Below are 11,412 nucleotides of genomic sequence, written 5' to 3' on the forward strand. Positions count from 1 at the left end.
ATAGTGGCACAAATCAAGTTACAGAGGTAAGGTGGTTCCATTGCCATCCTTACTCTAACTTGATTCTTAATTCTGGAGCAATGATCTTAATTTTGTCAGAGATGGATGAGGATGGCATAAAATAGGACAGGTTTCAGATTTTTTCTTCAGAGGGTCACCAGGGTACTTAATAACAGCAATAATATATTCATACAGCAAAACTGAACTTTTACCAATTCTTCTTGTTAATTCTCTGTTATATCAAATAAGCTGTAATACCCATTGACCAAATTAGGAACTATAGTTGATAAAACAAAAATAACCTTACATGTGAAAATAATAAATGACACCTCAGCTGATATTCTTTTCCTTTTTTACTTTTTTGTAAGAACAAGATTTGGGGTAAGAGTGTATTTTTTGCAAAACAATTTCTTTTTTTTATGTCTTTTTTTTCTTTTTTTAATTTAATTTCTCTATTTTTCATTTCAATGAACATCTACAGAGATTTTGGAATTCCATTCATTCATTGTTGCACTCCTCTCCCTCATTGATATGCAATACCCCACACACATTCCCCAACCCCCAAATATACTCCACTCTGCAAACCTCATTCCGTACTCTTACGATAAACATAATGCCCTAAAATATAAAATATTCTCTCCCCCAAAGACTTCAATGCCGTAAACATATTTCATCCAGTTTTTCTCAGTCTTATTTCCATCCCGATGTCCAAGTCTAAATACCTGACAATATTTATAAATTACTCTGCTAAATATTTGTTGAATTTTGTTCAAAATTAGGTTGAAATGGTGTTGCTGTTGTTGCTGATTGCTTTCAAGTGAAGAATGACTCATAACAACTCTATGAACAAATGGCCTAAAGCCCCTCTACCACTACTGACATTTATCAAAGTTCATAGAGTTTCTGGAGGCATACTTTTTAAGGAAGTGGAAGCCACTTCTGCTTCCAAGCCTGTTGTTATGTGCCATTGAGTCACCTGCGATGTGTAGTGATCCTATATACAGCTGTTCTGAACCCTTCCTTGTCCTGAACCAATTTCACTAATTCTGATACACTAACCCTCACTGCCCCAGTCACTGTATCAATACATTTCATCCAAAGTCTCCCTATCCTGTACTGTCCATCCACTCTTCCAAGCATGATGTCTTTCTCCAAGGACAAATCTCTCCTGGCCATGTGCCCAAAGTAAGTGAGGCAGAGCTTCAAAATCCTACCTTCAAGGAGAGACTTGGTTTCACCCTCTCTAAGACAGATTGATATATTTGTTTTCTTGGAAGTCCATGATATGTTCAAGATTCTCCTCCAGTACCATAACTCGAAGGCATCTACTTTTCTTCTGTAATCCTTAGTCATTATCCAATTTTCTGAAGAATCTGATAAGATCACGGCCTGGATTAGGTCCACCTTTGTATCTATATTTACATTATTGAAATAGTTAATAAAAATATTCCACAAATAACTTTGAAAGCCAAACTCTGCAATCTTTGAATTACTTAATAAATGTTGATTGTTAAACACTAAGTTTACAAACAGGCATCTCTGGTGGAATAGTCCACAAGAGTTGTGCTGCTAAACCAACAACCTAATGTATACGGTGGTTTGAATACAGTAGTGGCTCCAGAGCAAGACAGGTCGTTTCAGCCCATGCAATTTGCAACATAAGAACTCCAGTTTAGGGTCAACTATGAGCCATAGCCATGAGATAATAATGATGATGAATAGAAACAGAGAGTCCTTGAAATACATGTCTACAAAATCAACTACTAGACAATAAGAGTGCAAACTGCATTAGAGGCTTAATTTTGAATTTATAAACTTTCTTTTGGGAATCATGATTGTGAGAAGATTCTTATGATGAAGCGTCTATTTTTAATTTGAGGAAAAAATGTATATGTTTTACCTTGTTAAGAATGTCAAGAAAGTTTACTATTTTCCGTTCTTTTTTTGTTTGTTTATTTTGGTTTTTTTTTGTTTGTTTTTGTTTGTTTTGTTTTCTGTTCTAAGGGTGGCAATTTTTAAAACACACGTAGAACATTGTGTTGAGTGAAATAATTCAGTCCTGTAAGGACAAATACTGCAGAAGATCATTATTGTAAAAAAGAAGTATAACTAGAAAGGCGTGTATAAATGTTTAAAAGAGGAATTAGAAGGAGAAAAGGAATTGTAAAAAAAGTGAAAATGGGAAATCACTAGGATAACAGAGGTTGGTGGATGGATGAAGTGGTGAAGGAATGGGAGAGATTCAGTTGGGACTTGAAAAGATGGCATAATAACAAACATAGATTAGTAGTAATTATATAACACAACATATATAAATGATTGTATAAACACAATGCACATGTATGAGACATAATGTATATGATTGATTGATGGAGACAATGCACAGCCATCTTGGGGGACAGTCTGCACACAGATGTCCTCCAGAAACCTATTCTATGGATAGAGTGTGGGAAGAGACTTGTTCCCTAGTTCAATCTATATGCAGAGCAAATAATTCAGGAGGCTGAATTGGAGGAAGAGTCTTCAATAATCTGCGTTATACAGATGGCACAACCTTGTTTGCTGAAATTGAAGTGGACATGAGGTATCTGCTGAAGAAAGTCAAGGAATGTAGTCTTCAATATGAACTGAAGCTCAACATCAAGAATACAAAAGCTTTTCACCACTGTGCCAACTGGCAGCTTCATGATAGACAGAAAAGATATTGATATTGTTAACAACTTCAATTTGTTTGGTTTCACAATCAACACTCTTGACACCAGCAGTCAGGAAATCAAAAGACAAATTGCACTGGAAAAGTCTGCTGTCAAGGACCTCTCTAAAATACTGAACAGCAGCAATGTCAGTCTGCAGTTTAAGGTGTGCCTGCTACAGACCATGGTCTTCTCAATTACTTGCTATGCATCAGAAAGCTGGACAATAACTAAGAATGAGAGAAGGATCAATGTCTTTGAGTTGTGGTGCTAGAGAAGAGTGTTGAACATACTGTGGACTGTCAAGAGAACAAACATGTCTGGAGAGAGAGGAAAACCAAACTGCTCCATGGAAGCAAGGATTTAGAGCACATAACCAGGAGAGACCATTCCTTAGAGAGGGTCATCATGACTGGAAGGATGGAGGGACAGAGCAGGTGAGGAAGACCCAGGATAAGATCAAAATGATTTTAGGTCTGTTGGAGACGATGAGATTGGCTCAGGATATGGCAGCTTACAGAGCTAATGTACACAGGGTCACTGTGAGTTGCAGGTGACTCGATGGCATATGACAGCAACAACGTCTTCAAAATGTTAAAGAGCAAGAATGACAGTTTTAAGACTACTGTGCACCTGATTGAAGCTAGAGGTGTTGCATTTTTTGTTTTGGGGTTTTCTCCAATTACTTCCTATGCGTCTGAGAGTTGTAGAGTGAGTACGGATGAGAGAAGGATAATTGATTCCTTTGTATAGTAGTATTATAAAAAAGTAAAAATACTGAATATTACATAAATTTCCAAAGATTAAAGAAATCTGTCCTTAAAAAAAGAAAGTGCAACCAGAGTGCTCCTTAGAGAAAAGAGGAGTGAAAATTCATCTTACATATTTTTGGCGTGTTATAAAAAGAGACCAATCCTGGGAGAAAGATACCATGGTGGGAAAGGTGGAGGATCAGAGAAAGACCGCAAGATATTTTACAAGATAAATTGACACAATGACCAAAAAAAAAAGGATTGAGCACGTCAGAGGTTGTGAGGATGATGTAAGATAGTCAAGGTTCATATCTGTTGTTCATAAGATAGCTATGACTCATACTGATTTCAATAACATATAACTTATAAAAATAAATTCTTAAAAATAGCTGTGAAATGATATTAGGTACACATGAACTTTGGTAACTTATTAAAGTACATGAATAAGTACCAAATATTCTTCTTCTTTTAATCTCAGCAGCAAAATGTAAATTTTATTTTGTTTTAATATGCATGTCTGTACATTGGATAGCAACTAACTCTATTTTTAAAAAAATTTAAAGAACAATTTAAAAAAAAATCAAAGCTCTCCTGATTTAGAGTTTTCAAAATAGCTTCTTTTCACTTTCAAAATTTTATGAAGTGTTATAATCATAAATAAATTTGTAAAATGAACCATTGTTTTATATACTATCATGTTATTTAAAATGGAATCATTGGTTTGGATAGAAGCATAAATTTTTTAAATAAAGCTATTTTACAGATATAAAAAAATACAACTGTAATTTTTTTGAAAAAAATGTGGCTTTTTTCTTATTGTCAAGTTTCCAGTTTGGACTTTACAGAGATGGTCACCTGTCAGTAAGCTGGCAGATATCTGGCCTGAATTTCTGTCTTATTTTTTTTTCTTGTTGAATTTATTGCTTTCTCAGTAGTTGTATGTAACATTTTGCTATAGAACTTTTGCCATCAAATACCAGTTTTGCCCATTTCTATTTTTCTAATTTTGTTTGTTGGATGCTGTCAGATGGGATTCAACTCATAGCTGACACTGCAGCAGGTTTTCAGAGGCAGTAAATCTCACAGAAAGAGATCAACAATCTTTCTCTTATGGAGAATCTGGTGGATTCGAACTGTTGGCAATGCACCTCCTTCCCATGTACAGCTTATCTTCAAGCCTTTGATTTCTGAATACAATCCCCCCAGTTGAGTAATAAAAGTATTGGAAAGTAGCAATTCTCTGTATACATTCTTCTCAAATATTCACAAGGCTCAAAGGCCCTCTCAAAATATTCCCTTTCCTCTAGGATAAATGCAAGCTTTGTGATCTCTATCAGATTATGTTCTTATAAGGTAATAAAACATGATTAGTGTTTCTAATTAATAAAATTAAATACTCTCTGGGATATATGTCTTCCTAATAATAAATAAAAAGTCGAATTCCTGAATGAACCCCCTAGGAAATTTTGTATGACCTAATTAAATAACTCATGTTCCACATTAATTGTTTTACTCCACCAATTAACTTTTCCAGTAATGCTTGGCATTTATATCTTAACAAAAATTATTGCAATAGTCTTGACTATTGTATTATGACTAACTATATACATTTGGTTTGAAGATTTTCCTCCTTGTAAAGTATTAGGTACTATAGGCACTAGCTGGTGGCCTTGTTAAGAGGCTGAAGGAGAGAAATGGCACTTAGGTGGATTCTTACAGTCAATGTTCACACAGGAATGATCAAATTCGGTTATTTCAAGTAGAAGAAATTTAATACCAGGATTTTTTTTAACATTGGTAATGGAAGAGTTGGCAAGAACCAACAATTGATGAAACAGCTAGAGAACAGGCGGTCCATCCCACACCTATGACTGCCAAGAAGAAGTGGTGTTACCAAAATCTAGAAGACAGGACCAAATACATCCATAGCAAGCAAAGCCCAGGACCGTAAAGACAATGACTGTTCAAAGAAGGAATATTGAAAGAAAAGCACCTGCTAGGGAGTAGGGGAAAAGATTATTAAAAATATGTTGAGGCTGAGTTTTACAATGTTAATCCTCTACTCATCTGCTAGCACCTCCATTCATTAAAACACCCATAACACAGAATGAGGAGAAATTCGACTGGATCTAGGAGTCGATACTCAAGTGACCAGTAAAGACATAAATTGACAGCAGCTGTTGCCAAGTTGATTTACTCATAGCTTTCCTCCACTGGGTTTCTGAGGCTGGGGGTCGTGTGTGTGTGTGTGTGTGTGTGGTGTATTTGGTGTTTTTTTTTTAATAACCAATTACTATATTTTATTTTCTATAAATGTTTCATCTATAACATGTTTTTTATATATAAAATTTATTATTTTATACTAGCTTACTTACAAAGTTCATATATGTTGTTTTTCACACTGGATCTTTCCTAGTCCTTAAACCACCCTTCCTTCCACCCATCAAGTAGTGTGACCCTATAATTACTCCCCCGGCCCATCCCTACCCACCTCTCTTCCCACCCTCCTCCCCTTCTTAGATCTTCATACACATTTTACTAGTTATCTATTTCTACAATAATGGTATTATGTAGTATTTGTTCTTTGGGACTGAGTTAAGTCGCTTAGCATAATGATTTCCATTCCCTCCCCAGTTATGTAGCGATTTGCAAAATTATTGCTCCTGGGTAATGCATAGTATTCCATCATATGAATGTACTATAATTTCTCAAACCATTCATTTGTGGTTGGACATCTGGGCTGTTTTCATGTTCTTGCAATGGTAGATAACACTGCTATGAACGTTGGTGTACAAGTCTCCGTTTGTGCCTCAGTTCTCATTTTCTTGGGTTATATTCCAAGCAATGGAATAGCTGTGTCATATGCAATTTCTATGTTCAGCCTTCTGAGGAAACACCAAACTGCCTTCCAGAGTGTTTATACCATTTTACAAACCCACCAACAGTGTAAGAGAAGTTCCACCTTCCACATCCTCTCCAATATTTATTACTTGCTGTCCTGTTAAAATTTGCCACTGCTATTGTAGTGAGATGGTATCTCATTGTGGTTTTGATATACATCTCTCTTATTGCCAATATTTTGAGCATTTCTTTATCTTGTCTGTTGGCCATCTTTATGGACGCCTTTATAAACACATATATAAAGGCTGGGAATTGTTATATAAAGGGACTACAATCTTTCTCACATGGAACTACTGGTAGTTTCATACTTTCAAATCAGATTTTATGTTTTGTTCCATCAAGTTGTAACCAACACATAGCTGACCCTCAAGTGAGTTTTCAGAGATGATGAATCTCATAGAAGATTGTTGATCTTTCTTCCTTGATGCAACTGGTAGATTTGAACTGTAAGCCTTCAGGACTTCAGGACTTGGGAACTCTGCAACACAGATTCTTACCACTAGGCTGAGACTTCTTTGTAGAGAAAATATAGTCCACATGAACTTTGGCCTCCATAATTTTGAGACCAGAACTAGATGTTGTCCAGCTACCAATGCTAATTTCTCTAAAAGGGATTGGAAGCAGCAATAAACATGGATGTGCATATATCTGCTTGGATGGCAGTTCTGATTTCTTTAGGGTATAGTCCCAGTAGTGGAATACTGGATCAAATGGTATTTCTATTTCCAACTTTTTGAGAGAGCTCCATACTGCCTTCCACAGTGGTTGAACCATTTTACACTGCCACTAATAATGAATAAGAGTTCCAGTTTCTCCACAAATTTTCCAACATTTGATGTTTGCTGCTCTGTTAAATTTTGCTATTCTTACTGGGGTGAGATGATATCTCATAGCTGGAGTGTTTGTTTGTTTGTTTGTTTTGGTATCTCATAGTTGTTTTAAGTTGCATCTCTCCAAGACCTAGGGATTTTGAACATTTCTTCACATGTTTGTTCACCATCTGAATGTCTTGTTTGATTAAGTGTCTGTTCAAATACTGTGCCATTTTTGCAATTGGGTTATTTGCCTTTATCTAGATATAAGTCCTTTATCAGACATGTCATCCATTACCCAAGTGCCCATCAACAAACGAATGGATAGAGAAGCTGTGGTATATTCATACAATGGAATATTATGCAGCACTGCAAAACAAAGAACTCATGAAATATTATACAAAATGGTTGACCATGGAGAACATTATGCTGAGTGAAATATCTCAGTCACAAAAAGACATATACTGCAAAATGATACTGTTATAGAACAGGACTGATATGGGGGTTGGAGGTAAATAAAAGAGGGAATAAGTAATGTACATGGCTTTGAAGCAGATGAGGGAGTGAACTTTATAAAAGGAATATATGATTAGATATTATTGGCATGACAAGAGTCCAGAATAAGAGTTGCATAGTAATGTGGTCTAGGGGGAGGGAGGAACTGTATATCAACAACAACAACAAGATTCTCAGAAAAAATCTTTAAAAACGATGGGGGAAATATGGTATCAAAAAAATAATAATAAAGACCAGGTCTACTTCTCTTATAGAGACTAGTGGAACCCTTAAGCCTATGGCACTTAGTCATACTTCAATCCTGGAACTGAACTCACAATCACTGTTCAATTTTCAGATAAGCAGTCAACAAGCCTATAATGTGAACAATAACACCACAAAAGTATGTAATCATTAGAGAAATTGTCCACATGAGATTGAAAGGGCAATACTTTCCAAGAGATAAAGATTAAAAGAAGAGAAAGAAAAGGAGGACAAATAGAAACGAAAAACACAGAGATGTCAAATGGAAAAGGTGAACATGGAGAGGAAGCGGGAAAAGTGCTGTTAGATTACATGAACTGCACTCTGTCTCAAAACAAAATGTGCATTTATTGTTGAAAGGAAGCACATCTTTAACGAAATCACATCGAGAACTTTAGAAAAATTAAATAAATTAAAACAATGCATGGATACAGCTCTCTGGGAACTGTGAAGAAATTTTAAAAAAAATCATGATTGTAGAGTGTTTTATCTACAGTTGTTTGATCCAAACCAAACTATTTACTTTTATGCATAATTGTTCTGCATAATAATTGAAAAGAGAATACTAACATGATGACAGATATAGAGACAAGACTGAAGTTGGAATGTTTACTAATCTGACAGCGAGGGAGAATATTTAGTAGTCTGACAGTGAAGGGGAATGTTTTTTTTAAAAAAAAGAAAATCCAAAAAAATCAGACAAATAATTTAATATTTTATGTGGTTACTTACTAATGTAAAAATAATCTGTCAAATTCATGGTGAGAGCCTTTGAGGAAATGCCTCAAAGGCTGAAAATCTTGCTTTTATTGATGTTTTTAAAGGTGAACCTAAAACACTTAGAAAAGGTTAAATTATTCACAGTATGAGTTGTTTAAAAGGAGAGAGAGAATATACAAAAGTTATTATGCAGATATGTAGACTCAAACAGCACCTGCTCCTCTCTTAAAATACTAATGTGTTTTGAATACTTCAAAATACTTTGATACTAGATTTGTGTGATGTAAGTAGGATAAGATATGTGACCACATTAAACGTGAGCAAAATGATAATGTTGTTGTTTTTGTTGTTCTTAAGTGTCCTCAAGTCGCAGGAAGGAGAGTCCTCGACGCTTGGGTGTCTTTCATCCTCGCTCTAGGATCATAGGGTTTCTGGAGGCAAGCGATTATGGAAGTGGATGCCACTCCTCCTTCCATGCTTATTTTAATTGGGGAGCTCCACCCGACTCTGTCCGCATTGGGTAACTAGACATTAACACATTTGACAGATCAGTGCCACAGTGTTCAGCCTCACAGCAACCACAAGTGACCGCAGGATGGCAACTTGTACACCAGGGCTATACGACCTAGAGGAATGTCTGAACAAAAACAATGAAAGACAGGCCCGAGGGCCACGGATTAAAAGTCACCCACCTTCGTCTTGGTAGCATTGCCTTCTGTCCACTGGGCCAGCTGATCTCTCTCTCTCTCTATGCTGATATTATTGTTGTTCAGTGCCATCGAGTCGCAGGTAACAAAATGTTAATAGAAAACAAATTAAATTGTAGATATGAATCCTTTACAAACACACACACACACACACACACACACACATCAGAATGAAGAATTCAAAGGCAACATTAATTCATTTATTATTCTACAAATATTTATGGAGCATATATTATATACTGAGAGGATTAAACCAAGCTACTCCTTGGAGGCAAGGATTCTGGGGCTTCATCTGACATACTTTGGACATGTTGCCAGGAGGGACGGGTCCTTGGAGAGGGACATCATGCTTGGGAGGGTGGAGGGACAGCACAGGAGGGGAAGACCCTCTATGAGATGGATTGATTCGGTGACTGGGGTAATCGGGATGGGTGTGTCAGAGGCAGTGCGGTGGGCACAGGATAGAGCAGGGTTTAGGGCTGTTGTGCATAGGGTTGCTATGAGCGACGGCACATAATAACAACAACATATATACTGAGTACATTTTAAAATATACTTTGCTAAAACTAGTTTGATACAAAATTATCTCACAAGAAATTATGTAAAACTTAAAAAGCCTATTATTGCTTTTATGTGCCATCAAGTCACCTATGACTCATAGCGACTCTATGTACAACTCTGAAGCCTACCTGATCCTGAACCAGTCTCACTGACTTCGGCACACTTACTCCCCTTACCTCAGTTACTGTATCAATCCGTCTCATCCAGGGTCTTCCTCTCCTGTGCTGTCCCTTCACCCTTCCAAGAATGATGTCCTCCAAAAACTGGTCCCTCAGGGCAACATGACCAATGTATGTGAGATGGAGCTTCAAAATCATAGCCTCCAAGGAAAAACTTGGGTTTACCCTCTCCGAGACAGACTTTTTTTTTCCCTTGGTGGTCCATATTATGTTCAAGACTGTTCTCCAGCATGACAACTCAAAAGCATCTATTCTTCTTTTGTCATCCTTAGTCATTGTCCAAATCTCTGATACATAACAAGTAATTAAAAAGACCATGGCTTGGATTAGGTGCACCTTAAACCCCAGACTCATTGTTGCTTCTCAATTCTCTGGAGAGGTTCCTGACAGCAGATTTTTCTAATGCAATTCATCTTTTTATTTCCTAACAGCTGGTTCCAAGAGTGTTGTTTGTGGAGAAGAGTAAGCTCTGTTAATAACCTCAATCCCTGCTCCATCTATCATGTAATTGCTAATTGACCCACTAGTAAGAATCTTTGTCTTATCAGTGTTAAGCTTCAATCCATATTGAAGACTACAGTCCTTGACTTTCTGCAGCAAGTACTTTAGGTCCACCTCAGTTTAAGCAAGCAAGGTTGTGTCATCTGTATAACATACACTGTTGATGAGTCTTCCTCTAATCCTGATGCCATATGCCTTCTCATAAAGTCCAGTCTCTTAAATGATTTGTTCTGCATATAGATTGAAAAAGTATGGAAACAGAATACATCTCTGATGAACTTCCCTGATTTTGAATCATGCGGTGTTTCCTTGCTCTATTCTGAGTACTGCTTCCTGGTCTCAGTATAGATTTTTCATGAACGCAATCAAGTGTTCTGGGGTTCCCATTACCCCTGAGGTTAGCTATAATTTGTTTTGATCCACACAGTCAAATGTCTTTGTGTATACATTGAAACACAGACATTTTTCTGGTACTCTTTGTGCTCTTCCAAGATCCCTGTGGCATTGGCAATAATGTCTCTAGTGCCATGACCTCTTCTAACCCAAATTGTATTTCTGGTTCTCTGTCAGTGTACTATTTCAGCAGTTTTTGGATAATTTTCAGGAGGATTTTGCTTGCCTATGATATTAGTGGTATTGTTTGACAATTTTCACACTCTGTTGCATGACCTTTTTACTTGGAATTAGAATAAATACAGATGTCTGGGTAGCTGTTCTCCAGATTTCTTGGCCAGCCTGGTAAGCACAACTAGGGCAGCATCTGTTTGTTGAAATATGTGAATTGGTATTCCATCAATTCCTTGGGGTTTTTTTTTGTTGTGGTGTGT

Source organism: Elephantulus edwardii, unplaced genomic scaffold (genome assembly GCF_000299155.1).
Source record: "Elephantulus edwardii isolate Elephantulus edwardi_28Jun2011 unplaced genomic scaffold, EleEdw1.0 scaffold00194, whole genome shotgun sequence".
Taxonomy (NCBI): domain Eukaryota; kingdom Metazoa; phylum Chordata; class Mammalia; order Macroscelidea; family Macroscelididae; genus Elephantulus; species Elephantulus edwardii.